Source organism: Trichosurus vulpecula, chromosome X, assembly GCF_011100635.1.
Source record: "Trichosurus vulpecula isolate mTriVul1 chromosome X, mTriVul1.pri, whole genome shotgun sequence".
NCBI lineage: Eukaryota > Metazoa > Chordata > Mammalia > Diprotodontia > Phalangeridae > Trichosurus > Trichosurus vulpecula.
Window position 1 is genome coordinate 27,569,708 of NC_050582.1, and position 16,185 is coordinate 27,585,892.

General features: G+C 40.1%; 1 pseudogene; it reads left to right on the forward strand.

Moving 5' to 3' along the window:
• Positions 1-15,519: 15,519 nt before the first annotated feature.
• Positions 15,520-15,918, forward strand: LOC118832487 (annotated as a pseudogene).
• The last annotated feature ends 267 nt before the right edge of the window (positions 15,919-16,185 follow it).

A 16,185-nucleotide genomic window follows, 5' to 3' on the forward strand; every position in this document is an offset into this window, starting at 1 on the left:
CCACAAAAAGAGCTGCTATAAATATTTTTGTTATGTACGGGTCCCTTTCCCACTTGTGTGATCTCTTTGGGATACAGCCCTACAAGTGGTATTGCTGGGTCGAAGGGTATGCACATTTTTATAGCTCTTTGCGCATAGTTCCAAATTGCTCTCCAGAATGGCTGGATCAGTTCACAACTCCACCAACAATGTAACAAATTAATAATGTTTTAAAGCTTGCAATGCACATTATGTAAATTATCTGGTTTTGTTCTCACCAACAACTCCTCTGAAGTAAGTACTATTATCTCCTTTTGCAAGTAAGAAAATTGAGACTGAGAGTTAAGTGATTTGCCAAGGATCAAAGTTAATAAGTAGAATTTGAACTCAGCTCTTCCTGACTTATAAGTCTAGTACTATCCACTGTGATACCTATCGGGCTATTGATTTATCAACCTGTACATCTGCAGGGAACATCACTGTTTCCTGTTTGATTTGAAAGCACTGTGGTATCAAATGGGGGTAGCCAGGTCTTGCTGTGGTTAGAGCCTGGAGTTAGAAGACCCAAGTTAAAATCCTGTTTGAGACACTACCTGTGGGACCCTGGGCACATCACTTAACTGCTGCCTGTCTCCGTTTTCTCAACTGTAAAATGGGGTAATATCAGCACCTACTTCAGTTTTTTCTTTCCCTTCACTCTTCCCTACTTTCATCACAGGGACAGGGAATTCCAAGCTCTGGATGTGTTGTAGGGCAAGGCTAGACCTACTCTTCACTCCTCCCCCCCATATGTTTCCACTGCTCTTCCTACCAGCTATTGATTCCTTTAGTGTTATCCAGGCTTTATGCACATGAAGAGTGAGGCTGAAGTGCCCCCATTTTAGCTCTGATATCTTAACTGGATAAGAATATTTGTTTGATTCGTTCAAAGTATTCTTAATCAGGTAATGTATCAGCTAAAATGGGACAGTTCAGCCTCACTCTTACATCTACAGTACAAAGTTAGGATTGGCCTTGGCCCATGATGGGATGGAGTAGGGAGGAGAAGGACACACAATGCGACCAAAGTAGCCACTGAGCACCACCAGTACCCTGGGAGCAAGGCCTGCCATCCCCAGTGGGAGAATAATCCCATTTTCAAGAATGTTACAAAGACCATAAAGCCATCATGGGATGTCACTGTTAGAAGGGACCTTGGAGATCGGGTCATCCATCCCCCTCGTTTTACAGATGGGGGGAGACTGAGGCAGCCCAGATGGGACAGGCCCTTGTGGAGCCTGTCTAGGCTGGAGCCCAATCTAGAGCTCCTTCCCCTTCCCCTTCCTCCCACCCCACCCCTGCAGCTGTATCCCTCCTCCTCGCCCAGCATCTCCTTTCTCCCTTCTCTGCTTTACCCTTGTGGGGGAGGGGTTGGAAAGGGAGCGTGGAAGCACCGAGATCTCACCATGGAGACCTCCGAGACCTCCTAGAGGGGCAGCAGGCTGAGTTCCTGGGTGGGGGATGAGCGCTTCGTGCTCCCTCCGGTTGTTCTTCCCACCTTCAGAAGTACTTCCGGTGGCCGCCATGTCTTCCAGGCGGAGGTGAGTGTGGCGGGCTCCGAGGCCTCATGGCTTCGTGAGCCAGGGTGGGCCTTAGGTAGAGGTTTTCTGAGACAAATCCTTTTCTGCTGTCTCCTGCAGTCCATGGGCATTTGGGGGTGAGGGTGGGAGGTGCCATTTGCACCTCTGGGCGTAGAGGGGGAAATCTCAGTTTCCCTTTATTTTCCGCTGTGTGGGGAATGACGTCATTATGTCCTCGACTTTTCTTGTTATCCTATTTGAATTTGAACCTCAGCCTGGGCCCACCCCGGCCTGCCCATCTTTCTGCCCCAGGTTCTGTGCCTGGCTGGGCCAGAGTTTCCTTCGTCCATAAAGTGGTGGTAAAAAGATTTGCACCCCTGACCTGTAGTGAGGATCCAGGGAAAGAATGCATGAGCTTGAAAACGGCGCTCTGTGCACATATTATCTGTTCCAGTTTTGGTGAGTCCTTTTTTTGTATCTCTGGGTTAATTATGTAAGGGCTAATATACTAATGTGGCCTCTGGTTGGGAATAAAGTTAGCTACTTAAGGAAGGGGATAAAACACATGTATAAATAGGCAGATTAAAAAGAAGGCAGTTTAAAGACAGAAAAGGAGATGAAAACAGTAGGGAAAAAATATTTTATATCTGTAGTTTCCCGCCTCTCTACCGAGAGGAAAGAGGTTTCTTTTATCATACAGTGTGCAGTTTCGAATAGAGTAAAGAAAGCAGAATTTGGAGTTGGATGCCCAGGTTGACCTTGGGCAGGTTAAGTTAACCTCTATAGTCCTCAATTTTGTTGTCTGGAAATCGAGGGGTAGGATGAATCCAAGGTCCTTTTGAGTCCTAATCTGTGATCTAACCTGGACTGATTTTGGTTATTACGTTGAAGGAGAATTCAGCTGCACTTTTCTATTAATTGTTACTATTCCATTTAATGTTTAATTTTATTATATTTAATAATTATTAATTATTCAGCTGTGGGTTTTCCTTGTTTTAGTTGCTGTGTTCTGCTTATTTCTGGTTCTGCTTATTTTTCTCTACATGTCTTCAAAGAGTTCAGCCCTCCATTTTCCTCTGAATTCTTCATATCTGCTGTTTCTTTTCTTAAAAATAAATTTTACTGCTATTTTTACATCCTTTAAACTTCTCCCAGCTATATCTCCACTTCACTCCTTTCAGAGCCATCCCATGTAATAAAGAATATTTTTTAAAAAAGCAGAAGAAAAATCAGCAAAACTAATCAGTAAATTGAAAAAGTCTGAAAATCTGTTGTCAAAACAATCGTATTCTGTTACATTCATATATAATTTTTTCATTTTCTTTCTATTGTGACTTTAAAACCAAATAAAATGAACATTTCCATATACATTGTGGAATAGGAGAAGACTGTATATAAAACTACAAGTCCCTATTATTACTAAAAAAATTTTAGCCATTTCTCCATTGTCTAGTTTTTTTCTATCAAAAGAAGTGCTGTTGTATTTTGGTCTTTGACTTCTTTGAGGCACCTGCCCCCTTTTCAGGATCACTGAGTCAAAAGGATACAACAGTTTATTGACCCACAGACCCACCAACATTGACTGTCTTTGTCTTTTATTCTTTGCCTCTGTATGGGGTGGGGGAGAAACATAAGAAATGTTTTAATTCATATTTTTCTTTATTACCTAGTGATTTAGAGGGTTCCTTTATATAGTTGTTTATGATTTGCAATTCTTCTTTTGAAAATTGTTTGTTTATATCTTTGACCACTTCTCTATTGGAAAATGGCTCTTGGACCTACATGTTTATGTTGATTTCCTGGAAACCAGACTTTTGCTAAATATATATGATGCAAATATCATTGTTCTTGAACCTTTCTCTTACGCTAGCTGCCTTGATTTTACTTATAGGAAAACTTGAATTTTACTTATTTGTTGAAAATGCCTATTATGTTTTACATATACCTGTGTCTCTTAATTAGGACCTTTACCTTTAACCATAGTTGTGAAGGTACTTTCTCAATTATAAGAATAATTTTTGTAACATAGGTCATATTTGTTCATTAAGTGTTTGGAATTGTAAATCTGTCTGGACCAGGATTTCCCCCCTCCTTGGTAGTTCATTTATGTCTTGTTTGATTTGTCTTTTTGAAATTGGGTTGTTTTAGATCGCTGTTTCTTGTTTTGTTAATTTGGGTATTTTATATGTGTTTTTAGAATACATTTTTATTGATATCTCTTGTTTTTCCATGACTGAAATATCTCCCTGTATCTCCCCTCCCCCACCCCAGATATCCCATTTAACAAAGAATTTGGGGTATTTTATAATTTTGCAGGAAATCATTTATTTCCTCTAAGTTTTTCTCTTGAAGTCAGCCCAGGAGGGTTGCTTTGTTGATGGAAATGGCGAACTGATCCAACCATTGTGGAGAGCAATATGGAACTATGCCCAAAGGGCTATAAAAATGTGCACACCCTTTGATCCAGCAATACCACTTGTAGGGCTATATCTCAAAGAGATCATACAAGGGAGAAAAGGACCCATATATACAAAAATATTTATAGCAGCCCTTTTCATGGTGGCAGAGAATTGTTTTTCTTTATAATGTGGTCATTACACAAGTTGTTCTACTGCTTTCACTCTTCATTCATAGAGGTTTTTCCAATTTCTTCTGAAACTGTCCATTTCTTATGGCATGTTACATTCAATTACCATAATTTATTTAGCCATCCCCCAATAAGTGGGCACTCTCTTAGTTTCCATTTTTTGGCTACCACAAAAAAAGCTGCTATAAACGTTTTTGTGCATATATGTATTTTTCCTCTTTGATCTCTTGGGATATAGGACAAGTAGTCAAAGGATATGCACAGTAACTTTTGGGCATAGTTCCAAATCGCTTTCCAGAATGTGGGGACCAACTCACAGCTTCACCAACAGTACATTAGTGTGCCCGTTTTTCAATAGCCCCTTCACTATTTGTCATTTTCCTCTTTTCTCAACTCTGCCCATCTGATGGGCAGAAGGTTGAACCTCAGAGATTCTATAATTTGCATTTCTCCAATTATTAGTGATTCGGAGCATTTTTTTTCTTACAGTTGTTCATAGCTTTGATGTCTTTGAAAACTTTCTGTTCATATCCTTTAACTGTCTATTGGAAAATGGCTCTTAGTCATGTAAATTTAAATCAATTTCTTACATGTCTTGGAAATGAGTCCTTTATCTGAGAAACTTGTTGCAAATATATTTTCCCCCAATTACCTGTTTTCCTTCTAATTTTAACCACATTGGTTTTGTTTGTGTGAAAACTTTTAAATTTCATATAATGAAAAGTTTGAACATGAACGCTTCCCTGCCCATAGACCTGAAAAGTAATTTGAATTACAGATTGTTTTCCAGAATGGTTGAGCTAATTCATAGCTCCTCCAACAGTGCATTAGTGGGACATGAGGTGGGACATGACCTGCTCTGCATAAAGGCATGCTGGTTCTATAAGTCTCTGTTTCTTCTTCTAAATATTCAGCGTTTGCAACTTAGACATGTATAGCAGGCCCCATATAAAAAATGCCATTTGCATCTGTGAGACAGACTGAAGGGCTTGATTCTACTGAGTCCAAGTTATGAATCACCAAACATTAAGTTTCTACGATATGTCTAGCACTGTGCTAGGCACTGGTGGTACAAAGACAAAATGAAGCAGTACCTGCCCTTTAGGTGTTTATATTCTAGGGTTACCTTCTAAAAAACTACTTGAAGCAATTAACAGCTTTAACAAAGTTGCAGGATATAAAATAAACCCACATATATCATCAGCATTTCTATATATCACCAACAGAGCCCAGCAGCAAGACATAGAAAGAGAAATTCCTTTTAAAATAATGGCAGACAATATAAAATAGTTGGGAGTCTGCCTGCCGAGACAAACACAGGAACTATGTGAACACAATTAAGAAACACTTTTCACACAAATAAAGTCAGACCTAAACAATTGAAGAAATGTCAATCGCTCATGGGTAGGCCAACCCACTATAATAAAAATGACAATTCTACCAAAATTAATTTACATAGTGCCGTACCAATCAAACTACCAAAAGGATAATTTTATAGAGCTAGAAAAAATTACAACAAAATTTACCTAGAAGAACAAAAGGTCAAGAATATCAGAGGGGTTCCTGAAAAAAAAAATACAAAAGGAGGTAGCCTAGCAATACTATATCTCAAACTATATTATAAAGCAGTAATCATCAAAACTAGCTGGTACTGGCTAAGAAATAGAGTGGTGGATCAGTGCAACAGATTAGGGTATATACCACAGTGGTAAATGACCATAGTGACTTAGTGTTCATCTGTCTGCTGTTTCTCTGTTTTATTGATGTAAGTATTCAGAGATAGAAATTTTCCCCTAAGTACTGCTGCATCCCATAAATTTTGGTTTTTTGTCTCATTGTTTTCATTCTCTTTAATGAAATTATTGTTTCTATGGTTTGTCCTTTGACCCTCTCATTCTTCAGGGTTAGATTATTTAGTTTCCAATTAATTTTTAATCTACGTTTCCACTGCTCTTCATTGAATATAATTTTTATTACATTATGGTTTGAAAAGGATACATTTAATATTTCTGCTTCTCTGCATTTGGTTGTGAGGTTTTTATTCCTGTATTAACACATGGTCGGTTTTTACGAAGGTGCCATGTTAAGGTAAGTTTCAAGGATGATTTGAATACAATTCTGCCTATAGGAAAGACTCTAGAACTTCTGGAGGTATCCTCTGCTTTTATATGAATGGTATCTGTAGAGGGCCAGCTCTGAGAAAGTCCATTCTGGGATATAGATACAGGCCAGGTTTTCCTTGGGGCCTGTTCTTGCCCTTGGGCTGATAACTCTCCATACCCCACCTCCACATACACACCTGCTGTTTAGGATGAAGGCTCTCCAGCCTCCTCCATATACACACATGCTCTCGCTCTCTCCAATACCCCCAGGGCACACACGTGCTAAACACCACCTGTGGGCAATTAACACAATATTGTTTACTGCAAAAGGGAACAAAAGCAGGAGGAAGTCATGCAACGGCAAATGTTTTCCCACGTGAACTTGTTGATTCTGCTTGCCAAAAAAAGTATATAAGCCCTGTCCCTCAGTTAAATAAATGAAGCTGTTCTTTACTCTTACTACCTGGTCTGTGTTTTCTTTTCACTCTCTGCGGCATCCGGCCATTTTGGTATCACAGCCACTGGTGGCAACTGGTGCCCAATCGTGGGGCACTGAGGCAGGTATCTAGCTACCTCTTACTGAAATGGGATCTACAGAAACTTATTTGAAAAGAATAATAGGATAAAGGAAAGTTACCATGTGTTTTATAGCCCTGTTCTAGGTGTTCCATATGAATACTCTATGAAATGTCATTTTTTAGTGTTGTTTGCTTTTAATTTTTCACAGAGGTCATGATCATCACTGAATCTAGGAGTAGATAAAATGTAAAGCTAAAAAATGTTTTTAGGTTCGTAAAAATTATCCATTCTGTCCTCAAAGAAAGGGATAACAAGACTGATGGACTAGTTGTTAATTTGATCAAAAAGAGAGGCAGAGAAACCACATTGGAGAAAAAGAAAAAAAAATAACCTGAAATGATTACCCAACAAAATTGGAGAATAGCTATGAAAATGTAAAATGGCTAATTTATCAAAAGCATTAGAAAATCTATAAAGGCTCATCTTAGAAACAGAATTTGATAAAGCTATTCATGAAATCACAAAAAATCTTCTGGATTAGGATTTAAAAGTGAATTGTAATGAACATTTAAAGAACAAATTATTCTTAAACTGTATAAACAAACTTTTCAAAAATAGAGAAAGAAACTCTACTACATTCCCTTTGTGAGAGAAATATGGTCCTGATACCCAATCAAGGGAGGGGTAAAGGTCAGAAAGAAATCTGCTGTCTTTAATGAATTTGGTTACAACATTTGTTAAAAAAAAAAAAAGGCACAGAGATTACAGCAGTAAAGAAAAAATGGTTCATTATAATTCAGTTTTATTTATACTAGGTAGGCAAGGATGGTTAGGAAAAATAATGACCTAATCTTATAAAAAACAAATAGTAAAAATTACATGACTCTATTGGTAATTGCAAAATATCTTACACCATTTACCTGATTTTCTATATATTTTTATTACTATTTTAAGCCAAGACACTTTTTTTTACTAAATAGTTCATAAATTATTTACCATATTTCTTTATTTGAAATTGATCTATGTAAGCTGCCTATTTCTTGTTCTGTCAATATTAATAATTTATGTTTTTGTGACTGTTCATTTCATTTAAGTAGTCTCACCTGTAGATGTGCTGCTTTGGTTCCTTCACAATGTTTGGAACCTCTTTCGTAGTCATCCTTGACTCTTCCCTTTTTTCTAATTTTTCTTGTTTTTGCATTGTCTCTATTTTTAGCAAGTATTTTTCTCTCTCCTCCACTCTCTCCACTGCCCCCAATTCCACCATTTGAAAAACCCTTATAACAAATATGCATTGCCAAGCCAAACCAATTTTTTCCACATTGGCCAGGTCCAAAAGTCACCTGTCTGGCAGAAAGAAGGTGTGGATATCATGCTCTGTCTTTAATCCTAAGAGCTAGCATTTATATAGCTCTTACTATGTGCTGGGCACAGTGCTAAATGGTCTTCTGGAATCATGATTTGTCTTTGCATTGTTTAGAGTTCTAGAGTGTTTCAAAGTTGTTTCTCTTTGTTATTATTGTATAAAGATTTTAATAGAACAAGGAATAAAAACAGTTCAGCAGGAAAAAAAAAAGCTAATGTATATAGTGCTTATTATGTGCCAGGTGCTGTGCTAAGCACTTTACAAATGTTATCTCCTTTGATCCTCACAAAAGGCCTGGGAGGTAGATACTATTATCATCCTCATTTTATAGCTGAAGAAACTGAGGCAAACAGAGGTTAAGTGACTTGCCCCAGGTCCCACTTACTAGTGTCTGTCATTTCCTAGTCAACTAACATGTTGACCATGTCTGATAGTTTATGCAATACCACATCCAGATCCTCTGCAAAGAGTAGAAGAAAGCCCATTTTTGTCATCTCTTTTCTAGTCATTATCCATAGTTTATTTCCTTTTTGTTCTTTGTTTTCATGTAGTCTTTGTGCATATTGGTTTTCCTGGCTCTATTCATGTAGTTTTTTCATGCTTCTTAGAATTCCTTGTGTTTCTTACCGCACAGTGATATTCCAATACATTCATGCACCACAATTTGTTTAGTCATTGATGGGTGCTTACGTGGTTTGCAATTCTTCGCTGTCACAAAAAAATGCTGCTATTAATATTTTGATACACATTAGACCTTTCTGTCCTTGATTTCCATTTTTCCATCAGATTTTATCAGATTTTTAATGGAATCCTCATCAACATCGTTCTGTCAAGGGATACAAGTAAAGAACGCAGTCGTTCCATTTTGTTACTGTAAACCTCCAAGCTTCAAGTTAATGGAAATAAGTCTCTGGTTTTTCAGTCAGTCCTTGAAGACTGACTCTACTTGGAGAAATGAAAATAACCAATGGACCATGGAATACCATGCTTGTTTTATTATGACTTCTGTGATATGAATCCTGCCTGTGACTTCATCTGTGAGAAAGACACTGCGGATGCTCATGGAACACTGGTTGCATCTCAGGAAAAATTCATGTGAATATCTTATCTACTCCTCTCCCCTGTTACTTTCAGGGGTGGGACTATAATCCTATCTCCTTCCTTATCCTGGTATGAAGCCAGCACTGTCCTCCTTGAATGAGGACTGTGGGACATGCTCAGAATTATCCCTTGGAGTTGAACCCCACGTCCCAAGGGGCTTTCTATGACATTGAGGCACACTTAACAGTAGTCCCTGCTTTGGTACTTGTTTGGGGAGGACATACCCTTCTCACCTATACATTTTTACACACATATGCTCCCCAGAGTAGGAAGATTTTGGTGACTGGATGCCCAAAGTGTACCAGTCAGTGTGAAACTAAAATTTGAGTATTGTGAAAGGGACCTATTGGGAATCTGTTGAATTGTTCAAAAGTAACTTTAATCAGATTTGGTGCTGCTTTGTACCTCAGGTGTTTGGGAATTCTGCAGACCAAAAGTTACTACCAGCTGATGTTTGTTTTTTCTTGGTGAGTATCCTTGCCAGTAAATAGCCCTAATCAACCAAGCGGTGAGGTTGGACTCCTTTCTTGGTTCAAACCCAAACTTCAAGCAAAAGACCTACTGGGTGTAACTGACACAGTACCTTTCTGGCCCTTTCAAGTTTATGTTTGGTGCTAGAAGTGAGGCTTGAGCAGAGGAATGGCCTGTGGGACCCTTAAATGTGGAAGCGAGGCTAAAGGTGGGGGCCAGTGGATTGGAGGATTTGATCCCCATTTGGTGGCTAGAAGGTCCCAGTCCCTTGGTATGTTGTAGCTTGGTAGCTGACCTGCTTCTCTTGGGTCATCTGGGGGGATGAAGATTCAGATGGGGAAAGCCTAAAAGGGGCTGCAGATACAACTACAGAGGAGTGTGAGAAGCAGAGAGGAAGCAAAGAAGAGAGGGATGAACTAATTATAACAATAATAGCTAATATTTCTATGGTGCTTTAAAGTTTACAAAGTGCTTTCCATATATAATATCTGATCCTTATGCCAACCGTATGGTGTAGGGGCTATTAATTACCCCCACTTTATAGAAGGGGAAACTGAGGCTGAGAAGGGGTGAAGTGACTTGCTCAGTATCCCATAGCTGGTTAGTACCTCAGGCAAGATTTGAACTCAGGTCTTCCCAACCTCTAGTCCAGATCTCTGTTGTCCACTGCATCTGCTGAATTAGCAGATGGAGCCAATGGAATTCATGCTGACAGGGCAAGCAGTAGAAATGTACCTAAGACTATTCAGGTTGGGTGTCTATGGGAGATACTGGACACATCCAGTGATCTTGGGCCAGTAGTTGGGGTGACAGAGCTTAACCCATTGGCCAGCTTGAAGGCCTGTGAGATTTCAGTGGTGAAAGTCCAGCTAGTGAGTCATTGACTTGACCCCCTGCCCCAGATCCCCTCCCTTGATGTCTTCATGGTCCACCAGATTATTTCACTTGTCCTGTGGTTTGGACCAGGAGCTTCCAACAAAATGTTGGAGAATCAGGCAACAACCTGGAAACAAGAAATGATGTCCTGAATAAGCAGCAGGGATTGGCCAATCAGTATAAAGTGAAGGCCTGGGAGACTTCAGGGCTTGGGTGCTGAGAGTTTATGAATCGAGGTACAGAAAATTTGATTTTTGATGGCTCTGAAGCTATCTCCTTTGTGGCCCTCACCTTTCATACCATTATGTTGGGGGCTACACCAAACTGGACATTCTCCCTTTTTTGGATATAAATGTAAATAAACATTTATATATATATATTTATATATATATATATACATATATGATAAAGGTTTTTTGTTGAGCTGACTGATGGCAGGGGCCCTGAGGAACCTGAGTGATGAAGGCACCCTGAAAGACAGGGTATGTATGATGCCTAAGGGGCAAAGATGGTAGATGCCTAGGGGCCCCTTACCTTGCCATTGACAAAAGTGGCGAGTTTCAAGATGTTATGTCTTACTTAGACTTCTCATACTGAAATCCCCCTTCATATCTGAAAAGCCTTCCTTAAGGACTCCAGAAGAAATATGGCTCCCCTGATTTCACTAGCTATTAGCCCTTCAATGATGGGTTTATAGCAAAGCACAAGGAATTTCATCCATATTTCATTAGATACTGCTTTTGCAACATCATTGGCTTGTTAGGACAGAATTTGACATATTCCAACTCCAAGGGAATGAGGAAACAGCCTCCCCCACTTTTCAGCAGGGAGAGAGTTGAGTATATCAATCATGCTCTTCTACACCTGAAAACATGAGTATTTCCAGGAATTGGACACAAACCACATTCTGTTCCAGATATGTGGTCTATTATAAACTGAAAAATGCGTATACTCTTTAATTTTATGGATCTGTCCCTTGTTTGCGCAGAGAAAATCAGTCTGTCCTACATGAGTCCATGCCGGAGGAGAAAATGTAAATTGGAGAGATGTTAAGCAGAAAAATCGTAGGTTTTTTGAATCATCCTTCCCCCCCCCTCCCCCCATAGCTTAGTCTCCAAATTAACCAGTTGAAAGTAAAGATTTGGGGAAAAAAAGTAAAGATTTAGGATTTTTTTTTTGGTTGAGTCATTTCCAACTCTTTATGACCCTAATTGGGGTCTTCTTGGCAAAGATACAGGAGTGGTTTGCCATTTCCCTCGCTCATATTGCAGATGAGGAAACTGAGGCAAACAGAACGAAGTGACTTGCCCAGGGTCTGTGTGGATTTGAACTCAGGTTCTTCTGACTCTAGGACTGGTGCTTTATCCACTGCACCACCTAGCTGCCCCATAACATTCATTAAATTTTTTGAGTTCCATATTCTCTCTCTCCTGTCCCTCCCCCCTCATTGAGAAGGCAAGCAATTTGATTCTATGCGTTTTAACATGAAGAACAGATTATGTCTGATTCTGCTTAATTTCCCTTTCCTAAAGCTGCCTCTAACCTTGCCACAGTACTGTGATCTCCAGGTCCATCTGTTTACCTGGCTAGTTAACCAGGAGATTTCCAAACACAAGTACATCTTCATGGTGTTGACAGCCTCTTAACTTCTCTAGGAAGTACCTTGGGTGTCTTCGGGTATATCTGGAGCTGGACACACAGGTTTGCCCACCAAATTAACGTCATTGTAGTAACATCAGCCAGATTTACACAACAGCTGGGCTCTTCCTTCATCACACACTCCCTCCTAAGTGTTTTGGTTTCATTGTTTAAAAAGTATATTACAAGCTTCAATTCATGTCTCAAAGCACAGCACCACAGGAAGAGAACACAGCAAAACTGTTGAATGTTAAGCTTTTTTTCCCGAACATGAGGGTCTGGTGGAGTTGGGAGTTCTCAGACATTGTTCTGGGGCTGAGCAGTGTGAATAAAATAAGCATTAAATGAATGCAGTCACATAAGACCTACACAGGGGTTGAGGCCTGGGGAGAGGGAGGCGGCATCTCACCTTTTGCTTTATACCTTATAGGTGAAAGAGAAGATAAAATTTGAGATAATTTGGGCGTTAAAAAGAATACAGCATCCCTTAAAATAGATTCCCTGATTAAAAGAAAACAAAAGTATAGTATCTTAACATTTTAGTCCTTTCTTTATAGATTTACCTGCACCATGCTTGATTAAAAAAACTTTAGACAATTAGTAACTGCCTCAAGTTACGCCAAACGTGGACACTTCTCAGTTTTCTAGTTGTCCTTGAGAGGCTCAAAGGTCACTTCTCTGTGTCACTGGACACTTTCATTGAACTGAATTGCAGAACATCAATGGACTGTGGGTTGTTCCGGCTCCAAATTTCTTGACAAAACTCTTCATTGCTCTTACAGAATTTTTTACAGTCCCTAAGAGCACCCTTCAAGTAGGTGAACCCGAAGGGATGGAAGCTTGCCTTGGGGGTTGTTTGCAGGCTATGAAGGACTGGATTACTTGGTCAGTTTTGTTTGCTGCCCCTCAGAACTGTTTATTGCCCTTTGTGATCGATGTCAGGGTAGCAGGTATCTGTCATAAAGGTACTCAGAGTTACTTTATAGCTGAGTTATAAAGGTACTTAATGGATGCTCTCCTTGAAAGTTGGTGGTTGGGAACAATAAATGCTTGCCAAGTCAATAAAACAACTCCATCAAACTACATGTTATAGAAGTTTTTTATTTTGCGTTTGGGGGTTTCCTCTAACTCCTTCATCAGTCTCCTGGGTCTGGTGCTTGCTTCTGTACTTCATTGTGAGGTAGGTCTTCTTGTGTCTGGGCAAATAGTCTCTGTCTCCCTCTCTCTTTCCTCCTCTTCTTCCTCCTCCTTTTACTTGAGAATTCTTCATATCTGTCTCAGATTTATGTTTACCCATCTCGAGCTTTGAATGGGTGGAGATGAGATCTTGTTTGTTCTGCTGGAGCCCATAACAACATCCCAATTTTGTCATGTCAAACTTTTTTTTCTCTTCATCAACATCTGTTTGTTAAGTACCTACTGTGTATTGTGCTGGATTATATAAGATCAGACTTTGGAGTATGATTGTTACAAGCAACCTTGATCAACCAGCTTGTGAATGTGGACTCTGCTTCAAACCCAGATTTTGAGTTCAAGTTCTGTTTGGACGAGTGAGACTGATAGCTTCCTGATTCTTAACACACAGACACACCTCTGCTTGAGTTTAAAAAACTTCATGCTACCCAGCAATATTTAGGGCTCTGCTGATTGAGGTAGGGGGCGGGGCTAAGTCAGCCCTAGAAAGCTTCGCCCAATCCATTCCCCCTTTTCTTTGTCAGCTTGTGTAATAAAGGAAACACTTTAGTCTGGCAATTCGTGTGCAAAGCTTAAAATGCAGTAAGACACTATGGATCATAACATGCAATTAAAATGAACTTTCCTAATAGAAAATTTAAAGAGCAAAGCTTCCACAGTTAAAAGAATATAAAAGGGGCAGCTAGGTGGCGCAGTGAGTAGAGCACTGGCCCTGGAGTCAGGAGGAACTGAGTTCAGATCCGACCTCAGACACTTGACACATGTACTGGCTGTGTGACCTTCAGCAAGTCACTTAACCCCAATTATTGCCTTGCGAAAAAACAAAAAGAATATAAGAACATTACTGCCTCTTGCAATCACCACAGCAGCCAGCTAATCTAAATCAGGAAGGTGTTACCATAAGGCCTGGAGTACTGATGAAACACTGAACCCTTCCCCCCACTCTCCCAAAGTGGGGGTATCATGCTTAACCAGTAAAAGTCAAATGACCTCCACCATTACCCCCCCCCCCCACCAAACAGCAGGACTTCCAAAGAGCAAAGGGAAGGAGAGAGGATCCAGAGCTAATAATGCATAGGCATTGCAACCCCTTCCTGACAATAGTCCCCAGCATAAAGCAAGCATAGCCTTTCTCATATTCTGACATTGGGATCATGGGGCAGGTAATTGAATCAGTATTAGAGTCTTTGGAACTCAGCCAAAGAACTCGAAGTGATAGCACCATTTTATACTTTGCTTGTTTTAGTTAAGACAGGATGGTAGTTCTGGTCATATAATCTATTATGGGCCTGTTAAGTACCTGGGTTAGTGGGATACCTGTGGCTGGACTGACACAGATAGAAAATCCTTGATACATAAACTGCTGGTGAATTATGACAACCATGACTGAGACAATACCAGGATGCCAACTGATTAAGATAAAGTACATTGGAGAAGCTTGGAAGCAACTGAGGGCCAAGGCAGGCAAAAACTCAGCTCCTCCCACATCTGATATTGAAGGAGTAAGAAAGATTTTTAGATTAGGACTCCGCATTGACCCCGTGGCCTTGTAAAGAGGGGCCAAGAGGCCTAGACTGAGGGTCAGGAAATAATAGATGTCACCTCCAGGATGGGGTGAGTTGGTCCAAGAAGTATACCCTATATTGTTTGGATTTTCTCTGTTATCTTTGTGGATCTATACCTTCCTTTCAGGTTTGGTCTGGTTCATCAATTTAGAGCTGGAAAAACCTCCTTAGAGGTCATCCAGTTCAGCCACTTTATTTTACAGGTGAGGAAACTGGCCCCAAGAAGTTCAGTGATTTACTCAAGGTTACACAGGTAGTAAATATATGGTAGAATTCTAATATGGACACAGGACCCTCTAAATCTAGCAATTCTTTCCCCTTCACCACACTGTCTCTCAGTGGCTGGGGATGAGAGGTTGTGGGCATTCAATATGGACTCAAACCAGCTGACTGTCATGGCCTATTTGGCCTAACAGAGCTTAGTGGGTTATAGGAGCACATTAAGATTAATTCTCGCAGACCGACCTGGGGAGTTGGGAGAACGTCCAGGGTCAGAACTGCATGAGCCGCTGGCCACACTGCTGCTCCCCAGAAATGTTGCAGAATCTCTCCGTGGGCTGAGATGGCAGAGCAGTCAGACGAGAAGGTGAAGTACTACACTCTGGAGGAGATCCAGAAGCACAACCACAGCAAGAGCACCTGGCTCATCCTGCACTACAAAGTCTACGATCTGACCAAATTCCTGGACGAGCATCCTGGTGGAGAATAAGTTCTGAGGGAGCAAGCTGGAGGTGATGCAACTGAAAACTTTGAAGATATTGGGCATTCTACGGATGCCCGAGAATTATCCAAGACATTTATCATTGGGGGACTTCATCCAGATGACAGATACAAAATAAAGAAACCTTTAGATACTCTCATTACTACCGCTGATAATAACAGCGGTTGGTGGACCAGTTGGGTGATCCCAGCAATCTCTGCACTTGTTGTGGCCTTGATGTATCGATTCTACATTTTTTAAAAAGCCAATAAAAGAAGAGACTGACTTAAACCAGGATATAAAGAAGCCAGTTGTCACTGTCCACTTTGCCTGACAGAAACTAACTTCATTTGCAAAGAGAACTTTGTCCATTTCCCACCCCTCCACCTCCTGACATCCAAAAAGTGAATTATCCTTTTGTACACTTTTCTACAGGGTGTGCCTTTTTATTCAAATTATTTTTAAACTTTAGTTTCTCTTTTTGATTCTCTATCACTACTCTATTTATATAGAGTCACCTATATAATT